Source organism: Vanessa tameamea, chromosome 22 (genome assembly GCF_037043105.1).
Source record: "Vanessa tameamea isolate UH-Manoa-2023 chromosome 22, ilVanTame1 primary haplotype, whole genome shotgun sequence".
Classification (NCBI taxonomy): Eukaryota; Metazoa; Arthropoda; class Insecta; order Lepidoptera; family Nymphalidae; genus Vanessa; species Vanessa tameamea.
Window position 1 is genome coordinate 8,199,758 of NC_087330.1, and position 17,383 is coordinate 8,217,140.

The window sequence follows — 17,383 nt, forward strand, 5'->3', positions numbered from 1 at the left end:
GCGATAGGGCTTTGTGTAGGGGTAGGTATCACTCAGCAGATATTCTGCCGCCAAACAGCAATAGATACTTTGAATTGTTGTGTTCCGGTTTGACCAATGTAACTACAGGCACAAGGGACATAACATATTAGTTCCCAAGGTTGGTTGCGCATTGGCGATGTGAGGAATTTCTTACAGCACCAATGTCTATGGACAGTGGTCACTACTTACCATCAGGTAGCCCATTTGCCCAACCGCCGCAATATAAAAGAAAAATCGAAATAAAATTGGGAACGTGTTATAATCGTTAAACAATAGTAGAATTACCCAGCCGTTACGATTTAACTGATGTTTAGTGAAGAATACCATATATATTTTTATCTATATTTATAAATCAGTAAAATTTTAACACCCGGTTTACTCTAACACTGGCTCCTTCGGAATAGCTAAGAATTCCTTAACAGTTAAAAAGCAAGCAATAATATTTTGAAGCAGGACTTGGATTCGAGCCCGGGAACTTATAACAAAAAACTCATAAGCTCGTCTAGTCCTAACGAGGCAGAAAGCTATCCATATACTTTCTTCTTTTCTGTCTTATATAACAGCCTCTATAAGTTACCTTCGTTGAAAGGCATTGGTTATGCACACTACATACCGTGGTGGAATTCATTTATTTATTTAAACACCAATAGATCAGTAAAGTTTACAAAACTTCAAGTAAAGTAAATTTAAGATAAAAATAATAACCTAGTGACAATTATTGACACGTGTTACGTACTAACCAGAGAAAATGCGTTAACATTAATGTTTTTATAAATATACAATTTAAATTTAAATCAAGTTATTAAAAAAAAAAGAACTATGATCAATAGGGTGGGAATTGGTGATCACTATTAGTCAGATGGTCTATTCGTTCGTCTGTATATTAGCAAAAGTTGATAGAATGTAATATGAATATTATACTTACTTCAGAAACACAACAGCTACATTTGTGAAAATCGGCCAAACTATATTAATATGTGGTCCAAAGACTATCGATATTATCAACGCAAAAATCGTCGACAGTACATTCCAGATTTGCTTAGACATTTTGTGCGTTATTATTTGCATCAAATAAGCAACCGTGTTCATTAAAGTATCGAGTAAATTATGTGGCGTAGTCATTGCGTCACTAGTATTGCGTTCTGCGTGTATTAAAGCTGAGTGTGTATATTTTCGATTATCTTTTATATATCCGGTATTTAGATTGAAATTTGTATTAACGGCGCTTAAGGAATTACCGAAGTTCACTCCGATAGATAGTAGAATGATAATCTGTAATAAATTAATAATATAAGTATTAAAAAACAGGAATTTCACAGGAAGTCACTTTTCACGTCAATTGTCTAAATTCAAAGTGGGTTACAACAGCGAAGCGCAGCTTCTTACAACAATAATATTTACTAAATACTTCTCCGCAAATTCAGCTTCCGGTATGTTTTATGTAAATTGATTTTGTAGTTTTTTAAGTATGGCATTAAAAAAATGTCACCTCATTTATCAATGTATGATTAATACAGATATTACAAAATTATTAATGTAATTTTTGTTGCCATAAGTTTGAATTTTAATATCGACTTCGTTATTTTTTGGATCTTTTGACATTTAATCATTTCTGTTTTAGATTCTGATATTACGGCAGTTTGATGATTAGTTTATGAAACTATGTATATCACATGAGAGCTTGTGGGTTTTTTAGGTAAAAAATGCATAATATTTCTAAGTAGGTGAGCCAATACGATGCAAAGGAATACAAAAAAGATTAAACAATACAATAATTAATTTCCTTCAACCTAATCCAAACTATATAATGCACATGATTGTCTGTCTGTCTATATGTAGCTCTTTCACGGCCAAACCACTGAATCGAATTTGATTAAATTAGATATAAAACAAGCTTGAAGTTCATTCAAGGAAGGAAATAGGTTACCTTAACAAGAACGAAGTCACAGGCGACAACTAGTAAGATATATTTAGACAAAAAGCATGATATTTTTAACTTTTAGAATGTTTAAATCAAAAAACGCTAATAAATACAGAAATAAATCAACACTTACCGTCAGGAAGGACATTTTTTATTGCAACTCTCGAAGCCGTTTAAATAAATTGCATTTGTTTTTTTTATTTGTGACGTATTAAATAAAAAACACAATGAACAGTTCTTTTTATACTCTTGTGTAATTAGTGATCGTTATGGAATTCCGATAATCACTACATATTATAAATCAAAGTCCTCCCCCCGCCGTCGGTCTGTCTGAAAGCGATATACTCTAAAACTGCCGCACGGATTTTCACCGATTCACCGAGTGATTCACTAGAAAGATGTAGCTGTATAATTCATTACGATTTTGGGTTAATTGGCAGAGATAAAACTTATGAGCTTTAATTGCGTGTGCCGTCTAAACCAATACTAACCAACGAAGTTACAAGAATTACGAAATTAACGTGTTTTTATTATTTTAGCCGTGCAAAGTAGGGACGAGTAGCTAGTTCTGTGCAGTTATAATTTAGCTATTAATGTGTTGCCATTCATTCATTCAGCTGGGAATGAGTCAAATACAAAACTAAGCGTCATTATTTCATAATTTTAAAGCTAGATTGCAAACAGTGAACGATAATGGTTTTTTAATCATTTCTGTTTACATACGTTTGATTATTTTCTTTATAATATGCATACATAAATACATTTATTTTTCATATGAACAGTTTGTGCACTTGTTTTATTTGACATGTTCCTCTTATATTTTTAATTAGTTTTCGGCCGCGGTTTCGCCTGCATGTTATTCGGTATTAAATGTAGTCTATTTACTTTCTTAGGGCTCAAGCTTAAAATTACAGCAAATTCGGTTCTACGGATAAGCCGTGTAAGCGAAACTGACAGAGTTACTTTCGCAATTATAATATTAAATATATATTCAAGAAAATGTTGAATATAAAACATGCAATTTCGGTTCGTGTTTAAATAATGTAAGAATATAATTCGATACGTGTATCATTTCTCACGATACTTTCCTATATCGTCATAAGTGAAATTATAAACACATGTTAAACAAAAACAATAATAAAAAATAATTTTTAGTGCCGCGGTTGAGAAAGAATTTATAACAAATATCGCCTGTGTATATTAAATAAATAATATTATATTTATTTACTCGGTGCAAGCCCGTCTGGGTAGGTACCACCCACTCATCAGATATTCTACCGCTTTACAGCAGTACTCAGTATTGTTGTGTTCCGGTTTGAAGAGTGAGTGAGCCAGTGTAACTACAGTCACAAGGGACATAACATCTTAGTTCCCAAGGTTGGTGGCGCATTGGTGACGTAAGGAATGGTTAATATTTCTTACAGCGCCATTGTCTATAGGTAGTGGTGACCACTTACCATCAGGTAGCCCATTTGCTCGTCCGCCTATCGATACCATAAAAAAAAAATATATAAAGAGATTTTAAATATTTTATTTAATCCACGGCAAAAAAGAAAATCACACAGCGACTCCATTATATTACGTGAAAATCGTATAAAAATATTCCTCTGCGATGTTTAATTATGTACAGTCAGCCTGAAGACGTGCATATACTTCAACACAATATTATATTTATCTTTATATTGATGTCTATCAACCCATCTCCTAATGTTAAAGCAAGTAGGGTCAATATTATTCGTGCGATCACACATATTCAACGGTACACAATTTTCTAAAACATTCTATGTCATCTTGTTAAAGTTTATATCAAATCCATCGATTAAAATTGTATTTTACAAACTGTTTTTTGGTACGTCTAAACCATTGTACCGAATTTCATGAAATTTGGTATCAATCAACTTTAACTCCAAGGGAGGACTTAGGCTACTATGTCTAACAGTCGACCTCCAACGCGAGCAAAGCTGCGAGCGATATCTTGTATATTATATATATTATATACGAGACGCCTAAATATTACTTGATACTGAGATATTTAAATAAAACTTCGCTTAAGATCAATTATTACTTTGTCATTTGGTTATTGTATGTTAATATTTAAGTACAGACGATCACAATAATAACGATCACAGCACTGTGGTTTATATAACAATAAATAAATATTACACATATTTTTGAAGCTGACTGTACATATAATGTATTTATAAATAATATGTAGGTTATATATAAAACACTATTTAAAATAAAAAGTATTTATTTTTTATCAATTAACAGTCGAATATCTATTTACTTAAACCTTAATATATCTATGAACAATATACGTCTATTATAAACATTTTGTACAAAAGATTATTACATATTATATAAATAATATGTAGGGAAGTAGGCACTATAAATATGTCGTTATAATATAGTTGTATTTCTTATAGTCATCTGTCATATTTGATCTCTCTCCTGACGCCATATTGTCAGACATCGTTGGTAATATCGCTGAACTGACGATGTCGAATAGAAAAACGGCAAATATCGTCAAAGTTATCTGAAACAAAATGTTTATATAAATTTTTAGAAACATACAAAATTCCCAAATTGATACTAACTAGGAAATGACGCGTTCATTTATCAATTTTATTTTTAACAACTATATTGGGACGTGTTTTGTGATATGGTCAAGTGGAACACTTAAATATATATGTATTATTAAAATAAAAACATATCCAGCCAAGCGAACTAACGATAGAAGTGTAATCTTAAGCTGATGAAATAATGTCACAATGTAACAGCGTGTTTTTTACATACATTAACAGCTTGTAAATTTCCCCAGCTGTGGCTAAGGCTTCCTCTCCGTTTGAGGAGAAGGTTTGGAGCATATTCCACCACGCTGCTCCAATGCGGGTTGGTGGATACACATGTGGCAGAATTTAGTTGAAATTAGACACATGCAGGTTTCCTCACGATGTTTTCCTTCACCGCCGAGCACGAGATGAATTATAAATACAAATTAAGTACATGAAAATTCAGTGGTGCTTGCCTGGGTTTGAACCCGTAATCATCGGCTAAGATGCACGCATTCTAATCACTGGGACATCTCAGCTCACGAACGTACGGTGATATCTTGCAACTCAATTTAGAAGCAGACCGGATTGAGCTGTTGTATTAGCAAATTAATTGTTGTACCAAAATTAAAATTTCAAATATTATTAATATACTATATAACAATTATTTTATTATACCTATATCTCAGATTATAAAACAAAAGGCAGATGGAAGGCATGGAGCATTAAGATGATTAAAGCGAATACAAAATGAAAGCCAATATTTATTTAATATTGTACAATGTAAATCTGTTAAAAGTGCTGTCATTTACAAAATGCTACCGGGATTTTGATTTTGTATTCGTTTTCGTTGCTTCATTTTAACGTTTCGTACGCTCCATTTGCGTTTTGGTTTATAATCTTAGAGCCTTATAATTATTTTGAACGTATACGTCATACTCACAACTACAGATATAACTTAGTGTGTCATTGACATTAACCTATACCCTCAAAAAAAAATCGCTCAATGCGTCTTCAAAAATTTCCACTTCATATACTGTATTCAAAATAAATTTATTTAATGAATTATAAAAGTAAGTATACTAGATTATATTGTCTGTGACATAATTTAAATGCATTGATCGTGACTGTTTTTAAATAAATAAATAAATATTGGACAACATCAGATACATTACTCTGATCCCAATGTAAGTAGCTAAAGCACTTGTGTTATGGAAAATCTACATCGACTCGGCCGGGAATTGAAACCGGGACCTCGGAGTGGCGTACCCATGAAAACCGGTGTACACAATACTCGATCACGGAGGTCGTCACGGTCGTCGTTTTTGTTTAATGTAATAAATTATTTTCATATTTAAACTAGTGTACCTATTCGATGGGACATGCCATCCGACAATAATGTTATGTTAGTTGTTTATTTATAAACAAAAGCTTAAACACCGATTCCTATTGTTCAAGCATTGCAAAAAGGCGAACTTTTTTACAAACTTTCATCCCCAATTACATCCCCTGGGTAATGAATATCCAGAAACAATTTAACAGCTGTTACTCATAAACAGACGTCAAAACGCCGATTTCCATATTTTTAACTTTATGAGAGAATTTCCGTACAAACTTTCATCTTAAATATCGGTTTTCGGTGATGAATTAAAAAATAATAAAAAAAAAGCTTTAACAACTGTCCTTGGCCCACTACTTAACCTACGCCTAAAGATCGATTCCATTGCAAACATCAGACAACGAATTCGATACTTCAAATAAAATAAAAAATCTTAATGCTAATCCCCATTCTATGAGAAATACCTGTGCAAAGTTTAATCATCTTAAGTAGTTTGACTTGTATGTAAGTCAGACATTTTAAAATTTCATTTAGTAGATATTTAATTTTAAATATATCGTTATTATAACGTTATTTTAATAAACGCGTGTTATTATTCGATATATGTTAGAACGATAACAAATAGTTACACGAATACGCTTGACAAAAATTATCGTCAACATGCTTATACAAAACGATTTTTAAATTGGGACACGTAATTAGTGACGTAATTAATTTAAATGGAGTTACTGAGAAATTCTTAACTCTATTAATCAAAAATGTATAAATTCAACAGCGTTCCAAATAATCATTCCATTTATTAATGTTGTATTTATTAAGAAGTTATTTTATATATTGTTAGGATATATTTAAATGTAAAAAGATTTATCGTTAAATTCTTAATGGATAGTTAATTAATTAATCACATTAAACATTACCTAATTTTAGAACAATATATAATAATTAATTACAAATAAAAATTAATTCCTATTTCATTTTATTAATTGGTTATTATAATTATTATTGTGTTGACGAAATAAAATTATTTTTAATATAAAAACACTTACCATACGTATCATTTTAATGGTGTTTTAATTTCACACGGTATTAGTAGCATTTAACGTATAGGAATGTCATTTAATAATTCTCTTAATACATTCCACGTCTGTCCGTCGCGATAGCAGATATGCTTATGACTGTAACTATATTATGAGACGCGACACGAATGACCACAATTAAAAGATATAAGGAAATAAAATGAAACATTTAGACCCTTTCAATTCTTTGTATATAAGCGTTTATTGTGTACTCCTATGGAGCTCTTTGGTTAACGTGAGATGTTTGTTTACATTTTTTATTAACGTCTCCATACTTATGTTCAGAAGAATTATGATAATACTTTATTACGTGTCTATACTTATGTTGTTCACGCGAAAATAACTCGGTTACTCTTTCAAACACGCTTGAACCACGAGGATGGACATAGGATACTTTTTTATGCATGACACCTGACGAGTGACGACTAACCCCTGAAACGAAAGCAACACCGCGTACGAGAACTAATCACTAATATTTTACGTACGAATAAAAGTGTTCGTTGGTTTCGTGGCTAACTTATTAGGTCTTAGAACCCGATCCTGCGTTCAGTCAGTTGGGTCATTTTCCTGCCCAGAATGGCCATTGCAGTTGGTAAGTTGTATACATGCAAAGGTCTTGCGAGTAAATTATTTCTGAAAGTTTTGGATCTGCCATTACATTGAATTATGAGAAGAAATCGGGACACATCTGTGTATGTGCACACACTTTTGCACTGTCATAAATCCTGCTTAGTTGGCACTTGGCTAGTCGTCCTTGAGAATAGTCACCATGAATGAAATCGATCATATCGCCAACGGAACGGAGAGGGTTTCCAATAAGATTATTTTTTCTACTTTTTCTAAATCTATGTCCAGTATCATCGGCTGCCTTTCTTTCCCAATAAAAATGTTATAGACATTATTATTGAGAAAGAAAGCTATGAAAAATTATTTTTATCTAAAACAATAGTTGAGGTAATTTTATTTTTTTAATATAATTTTAATTTAAATATTGATAAATTTGTAATTTCTTTTAGAATATTTACAGATTAACACGTTTATAGTAAATTAACTTGCGTTTGTACGTGTCAATTTATTACGACGTGATAAAGACTACCTGAACTAACCTGAGCTAATTATAAATATACTACCCGCGATGCCTACCCAGGTTCAATATGACTTTTTACAATAATTTTATTTAGTTAAATTATTATTCGGTACGATAGCTTATTAAATTATTATTAATAGGGATAAAGTCAACATTTAAGTATACCTCCTGACGTCAACGACCGCTCCAGGCTTGACTCATTATTTATTCATTTAGCAAATTATCGTGTTAAACTATCCTTCAACGTCAATATTGTGAATATTTAAATTAAATTTATAAGCTGAGTGCACATGCAGATCAATAGCAGTCGGTTTAAATCGATTTGTGTCGTAAAATTATGTATATCTTTATACATACATAATTATGTGTATTCATTTTATGATGTAGTTTGGCGGACGAGCAATTGGGCCACCTGATGATGTAAGTGGTCACCGTCGCCCATAGACAATAGCAAATATTAACCATTCCATCGCCAATGCGCCACCAACCTTGGAACTAAGATGTTATGTCCCTTGTGCATGTAGTTCACTGGCTCCTTCGGAATAGCTAAGAATTCCTTAACAGTTAAAAAGCAAGCAATAATATTTTGAAGCAGGACTTGGATTCGAGCCCGGGAACTTATAACAAAAAACTCATAAGCTCGTCTAGTCTAACGAGGCAGAAAGCTATCCATATACTTTCCTCTTTTCTGTCTTATATAACAGCCTCTATAAGTTACCTTCGTTGAAAGGCATTGGTTATGCACACTACATACCGTGGTGGAATTCATATATTTATTTAAACACCAATAGATCAGTAAAGTTTACAAAACTTCAAGTAAAGTAAATTTAAAATAAAAATAATAACTTAGCGACAATTATTGACACGTGTTACGTACTAACCAGAGAAAATGCGTTAACATTAATGTTTTTATAAATATACAATTTAAATTTAAATCAAGTTATTAAAAAAAAAAAGAACTATGATCAATAGGGTGGGAATTCGTGATCACTATTAGTCAGATGGTCTATTCGTTCGTCTGTATATTAGCAAAAGTTGATAGAATGTAATATGAATATTATACTTACTTCAGAAACACAACAGCTACATTTGTGAAAATCGGCCACAGTATATTTATATGTGGTCCAAAGACTATCGATATTATCAACGCAAAAATCGTCGACAGTACATTCCAGATTTGCTTAGACATTTTGTGCGTTATTATTTGCATCAAATAAGCAACCGTGTTCATTAAAGTATCGAGTAAATTATGTGGCGTAGTCATTGCGTCACTAGTATTGCGTTCTGCGTGTATTAAAGCTGAGTGTGTATATTTTTGATTATCTTTTATATATCCGGTATTTAGATTGAAATTTGTATTAACGGCGCTTAAGGAATTACCGAAGTTCACTCCGATAGATAGTAGAATGATAATCTGTAATAAATTAATAATATAAGTATTAAAAAACAGGAATTTCACAGGAAGTCACTTTTCACGTCAATTGTCTTAATTCAAAGTGGGTTACAAAAGCGAAGCGCAGCTGCTTACAACAATAATATTTACTAAATACTTCTCCGCAAATTCAGCTTCCGGTATGTTTTATGTAAATTGATTTTGTAGTTTTTTAAGTATGGCATTAAAAAAATGTCACCTCATTTATTAATGTATGATTAATACAGATATTACAAAATTATTAATGTAATTTTTGTTGCCATAAGTTTGAATTTTAATATCGACTTCGTTATTTTTTGGATCTTTTGACATTTAATCATTTCTGTTTTAGATTCTGATATTACGGCAGTTTGATGATTAGTTTATGAAACTATGTATATCACATGAGAGCTTGTGGGTTTTTTAGGTAAAAAATGCATAATATTTCTAAGTAGGTGAGACAATACGATGCAAAGCAATACAGAAAAGATTAAACAATACAATAATTAATTTCCTTCAACCTAATCCAAACTATATAATGCACATGATTGTCTGTCTGTCTATATGTAGCTCTTTCACGGCCAAACCACTGAATCGAATTTGATTAAATTAGATATAAAACAAGCTTGAAGTTCATTCAAGGAACGAAGTCACAGGCGACAACTAGTAAGATATATTTAGACAATAAGCATGATATTTTTAACTTTTAGAATGTTTAAACCAAAAAACGGTAATAAATACAGAAATAAATCAACACTTACCGTCAGGAAGGACATTTTTTATTGCAACTCTCGAAGCCGTTTAAATAAATTGCATTTGTTTTTTTTATTTGTGACGTATTAAATAAAAAACACAATGAACAGTTCTTTTTATACTCTTGTGTAATTAGTGATCGTTATGGAATTCCGATAATCACTACATATTATAAATCAAAGTCCTCCCCCCGCCGTCGGTCTGTCTGAACGCGATAAACTCTAAAACTGCCGCACGGATTTTCACCGATTCACCGAGTGATTCACTAGAAAGATGTAGCTGTATAATTCATTACGATTTTGAGTTAATTGGCAAAGATAAAACTTATGAGCTTTAATTGCGTGTGCCGTCTAAACCAATACCAGCCAACGAAGTTACAAGAATTACGAAATTAACGTGTTTTTATTATTTTAGCCGTGCAAAGTAGGGACGAGTAGCTAGTTCTGTGGCAGTTATAATTTAGCTATTAATGTGTTGCCATTCATTCATTCAGCTGGGAATGAGTCAAATACAAAACTAAGCGTCATTATTTCATAATTTTAAAGCTAGATTGCAAACAGTGAACGATAATGGTTTTTTAATCATTTCTGTTTACATACGTTTGATTATTTTCTTTATAATATGCATATATAAATACATTTATTTCTCATATGAACAGTTTGTGCACTTGTTTTATTTGACATGTTCCTCTTATATTTTTAATTAGTTTTCGGCCGCGGTTTCGCCTGCATGTTATTCGGTATTAAATGTAGTCTATTTACTTTCTTAGGGCTCAAGCTTAAAATTACAGCAAATTCGGTTCTACGGATAAGCCGTGTAAGCGAAACTGACAGAGTTACTTTCGCAATTATAATATTAAATATATATTCAAGAAAATGTTGAATATAAAACATGCAATTTCGGTTCGTGTTTAAATAATGTAAGAATATAATTCGATACGTGTATCATTTCTCACGATACTTTCCTATATCGTCATAAGTGAAATTATAAACACATGTTAAACAAAAACAATAATAAAAAATAATTTTTAGTGCCGCGGTTGAGAAAGAATTTATAACAAATATCGCCTGTGTATATTAAATAAATAATATTATATTTATTTACTCGGTGCAAGCCCGTCTGGGTAGGTACCACCCACTCATCAGATATTCTACCGCTTTACAGCAGTACTCAGTATTGTTGTGTTCCGGTTTGAAGAGTGAGTGAGCCAGTGTAACTACAGTCACAAGGGACATAACATCTTAGTTCCCAAGGTTGGTGGCGCATTGGTGACGTAAGGAATGGTTAATATTTCTTACAGCGCCATTGTCTATAGGTAGTGGTGACCACTTACCATCAGGTAGCCCATTTGCTCGTCCGCCTATCGATACCATAAAAAAAATATATATAAAGAGATTTTAAATATTTTATTTAATCCACGACAAAAAATAAAATCACACAGCGACTCCATTATATTACGTGAAAGTCGTATAAATATATTCCTCTGCGATGTTTAATTGTGTACAGTCAGCCTGAAGACGTGCATATACTTCAACACAATATTATATTTATCTTTATATTGATGTCTATCAACCCATCTCCTAATGTTAAAGCAAGTAGGGTCAATATTATTCGTGCGATCACACATATTCAACGGTACACAATTTTCTAAAACATTCTATGTCATCTTGTTAACGTTTATATCAAATCTATCGATTAAAATTGTATTTTACAAACTGTTTTTTGATACGGCTAGACCACTGTACCGAATTTCATGAAATTTGGTATCAATCAACTTTGAACTCCAAGGGAGGACTTAGGCTACTACGTCTAACAGTCGACCTCCAACGCGAGCGAAGCTGCGGGCGATATCTTGTATATTATATATATTATATACGAGACGCCTAAATATTACTTGATACTGAGATATTTAAATAAAACTTCGCTTAAGATCAATTATTACTTTGTCATTTGGTTATTGTTTGTTAATATTTAAGTACAGACGATCACAGCACTGTGGTTTACATAACAATAAATAAATATTATACATATTTTTGAAGCTGACTGTACATATAATGTATTTATAAATAATATGTAGGTTATATATAAAACACTATTTAAAATAAAAAGTATTTATTTTTTATCAATTAACAGTCGAATATCTATTTACTTAAACCTTAATATATCTATGAACAATATACGTCTATTATAAACATTTTGTACAAAAGATTATTACATATTATATAAATAATATGTAGGGAAGTAGGCACTATAAATATGTCGTTATAATATAGTTGTATTTCTTATAGTCATCTGTCATATTTGATCTCACTCCTGACGCCATATTGTCAGACATCGTTGGTAATATCGCTGAACTGACGATGTCGAATAGAAAAAAGGTAAATATCGTCAAAGTTATCTGAAACAAAATGTTTATATAAATTTTTAGAAACATACAAAATTCCCAAATTGATACTAATTAGGAAATGACGCGTTTATTTATCAATTTTATTTTTAACAACTATATTGGGACGTGTTTTGTGATATGGTCAAGTGGAACACTTAAATATATATGTATTATTAAAATAAAACATATCCAGCCAAGTGAACTAACGATAGAAATACAATCTTAAGCTGATGAAATAATGTCACAATGTAACAGCGTGTTTTTTACATACATTAACAGCTTGTAAATTTCCCCAGCTGTGGCTAAGGCTTCCTCTCCGTTTGAGGAGAAGGTTTGGAGCATATTCCACCACGCTGCTCCAATGAGGGTTGGTGGATACACATGTGGCAGAATTTAGTTGAAATTAGACACATGCAGGTTTCCTCACGATGTTTTCCTTCACCGCCGAGCACGAGATGAATTATAAATACAAATTAAGCACATGAAAATTCAGTGGTGCTTGCCTGGGTTTGAACCCGTAATCATCGGTTAAGATGCACACATTCTAATCACTGGGACATCTCGGCTCACGAACGTACGGTGATATCTTGCAACTCAATTTAGAAGCAGACCGGATTGAGCTGTTTTTTTATTAGCAAATTAATTATTGTACCAAAATTAAAATTTCAAATATTATTAATATACTATATAACAATTATTTTATTATACCTATATCTCAGATTATAAAACAAAAGGCAGATGGAAGGCATGGAGCATTAAGATGATAAAAGCAAATACAAAATGAAAGCCAATATTTATTTAATATTGTACAATGTAAATCTGCTAAAAGTACTGTCATTTACTAAATACTACCGGGATTTTGATTTTGTATTCGTTTTCGTTGCTTCATTTTAACGTTTCGTACGCTCCATTTGCGTTTTGGTTTATAATCTTAGAGCCTTATAATCATTTTGAACGTATACGTCATACTCACAACTACAGATATAACTTAGTGTGTCATTGACATTAACCCATACCCTCAACAAAAAATCGCTCAATGCGTCTTCAAAAATTTCCACTTCATATACTGTATTCAAAATAAATTTATTTAATGAATTATAAAAGTAAGTATACTAGATTTTATTGTCTGTGACATAATTTAAATGCATTGATCGTGACTGTTTTTAAATAAATAAATAAATACTGGACAACATCAGATACATTACTCTGATCCCAATGTAAGTAGCTAAAGCACTTGTGTTATGGAAATTCTACATCGACTCGGCGGGCAATCGAACCCGGGACCTCGGAGTGGCGTACCCATGAAAACCGGTGTACACACTACTCGAACACGGAGGTCGTCACGGTCGTCGTTTTTGTTTAATGTAATAAATTATTTTCATATTTAAACTAGTGTACCTATTCGATGGGACATGCCATCCGACACTAATGTTATGTTAGTTGTTTATTTATAAACAAAAGCTTAAACACCGATTCCTATTGTTCAAACATTGTAAAAAGGCGAACTTTTTTACAAACTTTCATCCCCAATTACATCCCCTGGGTGATGAATATCCAGAAACAATTTAGCAGCTGTTACTCATAAACCGACGTCAAAACGCCGATTTCCATATTTTTAACTTTATGAGAGAATTTCCGTACAAACTTTCATCTTAAATATCGGTTTTCGGTGATGAATTAAAAAATAATAAAAAAAAAACTTTAACAACTGTCCTTGGCCCACTACTTAACCTACGCCTAAAGATCGATTCCATTGCAAACATCAGACAACGAATTCGATACTTCAAATAAAATAAAAAAAAAAAAAAATGCTAATCCACATTCTATGAGAAATACCTGTGCAAAGTCTTATCATGTTACGTAGTTTGACTTGTATGTAAGTCAGACATTTTAAAATTTCATTTAGTAGATATTTAATTTTAAATATATCGTTATTATAACGTTATTTTAATAAACGCGTGTTATTATTCGATATATGTTAGAACGATAACAAATACTTACATTGGTTATTATAATTATTATTGTGTTGACGAAATAAAATTATTTTTAATATAAAAACACTTACCATACGTATCATTTTAATGGTGTTTTAATTTCACACGGTATTAGTAGCATTTAACGTATAGGAATGTCATTTAATAATTCCCTTAATACATTCCACGTCTGTCCGTCGCGATAGCAGACATGCTTATGACTGTAACTATATTATGAGACGCGACACGAATGACCACAATTAAAAGATATAAGGAAATAAAATGAAACATTTAGACCCTTTCAATTCATTGTATATAAGCGTTTATTGTGTACTCCTATGGAGCTCTTTGGTTAACGTGAGATGTTTGTTTACATTTTTTATTAACGTATTCATACTTATGTTCAGAAGAATTATGATAATACTTTATTACGTGTATATACTTATATTGTTCACGCGAAAATAACTCGGTTACTCTTTCAAACACGCTTGAACCACGAGGATGGACATAGGATACTTTTTTATGCGTGACACCTGACGAGTGACGACTAACCCCTGAAACGAAAGCAACACCGCGTACGAGAACTAATCACTAATATTTTACGTACGAATAAAAGTGTTCGTTGGTTTCGTGGCTAACTTATTAGGCCTTAGAACCCGATTCTGCGTTCAGTCAGTTGGGTCATTTTCCTGCCCAGAATGGCCATTGCAGTTGGTAAGTTAATTGTATACACGCGAAGGTCTTGCGAGTAAATTATTTCTGAAAGTTTTGGATCTGCCATTAGATTGAATTATGAGAAGAAATCGGGACACACCTGTGTGCGAGCACACTTTTGCACTGTAATAAATCCTGCTTAGTTGGCACTTGGCTAGTCGTCCTTGAGAATAGTCACCATGAATGAAATCGATCATATCGCCAACGGAACGGAGAGGGTTTCCAATAAGATTATTTTTTCTACTTTTTCTAAATCTATGTCCAGTATCATCGGCTGCCTTTCTTTCCCAATAAAAATGTTATAGACATTATTATTGAGAAAGAAAGCTATGAAAAATTATTTTTATCTAAAACAATAGTTGAGGTAATTTTATTTTTTTAACTCTTTGAGTGGATTTTAAAGTCAATGTTACTGGAAAAAATATTGATAAATTTGTAATTTCTTTTAGAATATTTACAGATTAACACGTTTATAGTAAATTAACTTGCCTTTGTACGTGTCATTTTATTACGACGTGATAAAGACTACGTTCTCTTTTTTTTTTCTCTTTTCTCGCTGGAAAAACGCATTACGGGCCTCCCCCACGTGATGGAAGGTGGGGAGGGGGGTGTGGTACTCCCCGGAGCCATAAACGCCGAGTGTTCTCGGGGTACTGAGACCCCCCTAGTCCCTGCGACGCCTATTGAGGCGGGGAGAGAAGGTGCGCGTAGCGCTTCTTCCTCCTCCCTGGTCGTCTTCGGCGGAGCGGGTCTGCAGCGGCTTCCTCTTCCCGCTCCCGCTCCGCGGCTTCCTTCTGTGACATCACGTTTTCGCAGAAGGAGCGCATCTCCGACCAGCACGTCTCGCTACCGAGCATTTCGTTGACGATGCTCGGCAGCGAGAGGTCTCCGCCCATAGTCGCCGCCAGGGTGTGCCTCTGGGGCCCCCACGCAGCACACTCACTCAGGGTGTGGAGCGCAGTGTCGACTAGCGCACCACACTCGTGGCAGGAGGGTGACTCCTCCCGTCACGCTATTCCGTGCAGGTACTTACCGAAGCATCCGTGCCCGGTAAGTACCTGCGTCATTCTGAAGGTGAGTGTGCCCTGCTTCCTCTCGACCCAGCGACTCAAGTGGGGACGAATCGCCTCCACTGTCGCCAGGCCCGCCGTGGGTGACCCCAAGTCCTCCTTCCATCGGACGATCAGGGCTCGCTGGACTAGAGCCCTGATTCGCCCGACTTCCGCCGATCCTGGACGGTCGCCGCGGTCCCTCGCCTCGACCCGGAACCGGTACACTTCCGCGAGCACCTCCGCCTGGAGCTCCCAGGGCGGATCGCCCGCGAGAAGTGTCGCCGCTGTCCACAACACCGTACGGTACCCTCCGATGCCTCTCACCGCTATGACCCTCTGCGGCTTTCGCAGCAGGGCCCGATTATCAGCGGTGAGGGCGTCTACCCAGATCGGGGTACCGTACAGCGCCATCGACCTCACTACGCCGGAATATAGACGCCGGCATAGCGACCCCGGCCCTCCCACATTCGGAAGGAGGCGACCGAGGGTGATAAAGACTACCTTTTTTTTTTTTTTGTTTAACGAGGAGGAAATGCATTTACGCATGCCGCCCGGTCGGGGGACCGGGACGGGTATGTGGGACTCAACCGGGGCCTAATGCCCCGTGCCAGGGCACGCTGATGCTAATGCCCTGTCCTACCCACTAAAACCATCCTCGGGTTTCCACCATGCCGCCGAGTGGTGAGGCAACGGGATCGCCAAGGGCATGCAACCGCGACCCCACCAGCGGCAGCCGCCGTAAGGCGGCTGAATATACATGGAAAGCGCGCCTAGTGCGCGCCTTCCCCCTCATCCTCCACGTGTGAATGTGACGAACTCCCCCGAGTCCGCCACTGGAGGCTGGGCATCAACGAAGCTGACGCCCTGCGGCGGATAAGATGGTAGGCTCCGCCGCTGACCGCCGGTGTAAAACACCTGGGAGGCTCGAGTAGCGAGCCCTCCCACTCCCTCCTAGCCAACGAGGCCACTCACATGGTCCGCCCTGACGCCGATCAGGGACGTACCAGGAGCGGCCCCGCGGCTTCCCTCCCGCCAGTCTTAGCCGTGGTCGACGAGCAAGCTCAAGCCGGCCCCGTTGCCCAGGGTACACCACGAGGA

The 17,383-nt window shown here is 34.8% G+C and overlaps 1 protein-coding gene and 1 long non-coding RNA gene across 2 annotated transcripts in view; one reads left to right on the forward strand and one right to left on the reverse strand.

Annotated features, from left to right (window-relative positions):
- The window catches only part of LOC113400674 (uncharacterized protein), an 83,444-nt gene that overhangs the window by 20,170 nt on the left and 45,891 nt on the right, over positions 1–17,383 (forward strand). The gene's annotated exons all lie outside the window — the stretch shown is intronic.
- LOC135193934 (uncharacterized) lies at positions 4,306–7,048 on the reverse strand. Its single transcript, XR_010309519.1, has 2 exons — positions 6,880–7,048; positions 4,306–4,478 (listed from the first exon to the last, which is right to left on the reverse strand). It is a non-coding gene; the product is annotated as an uncharacterized LOC135193934 (long non-coding RNA).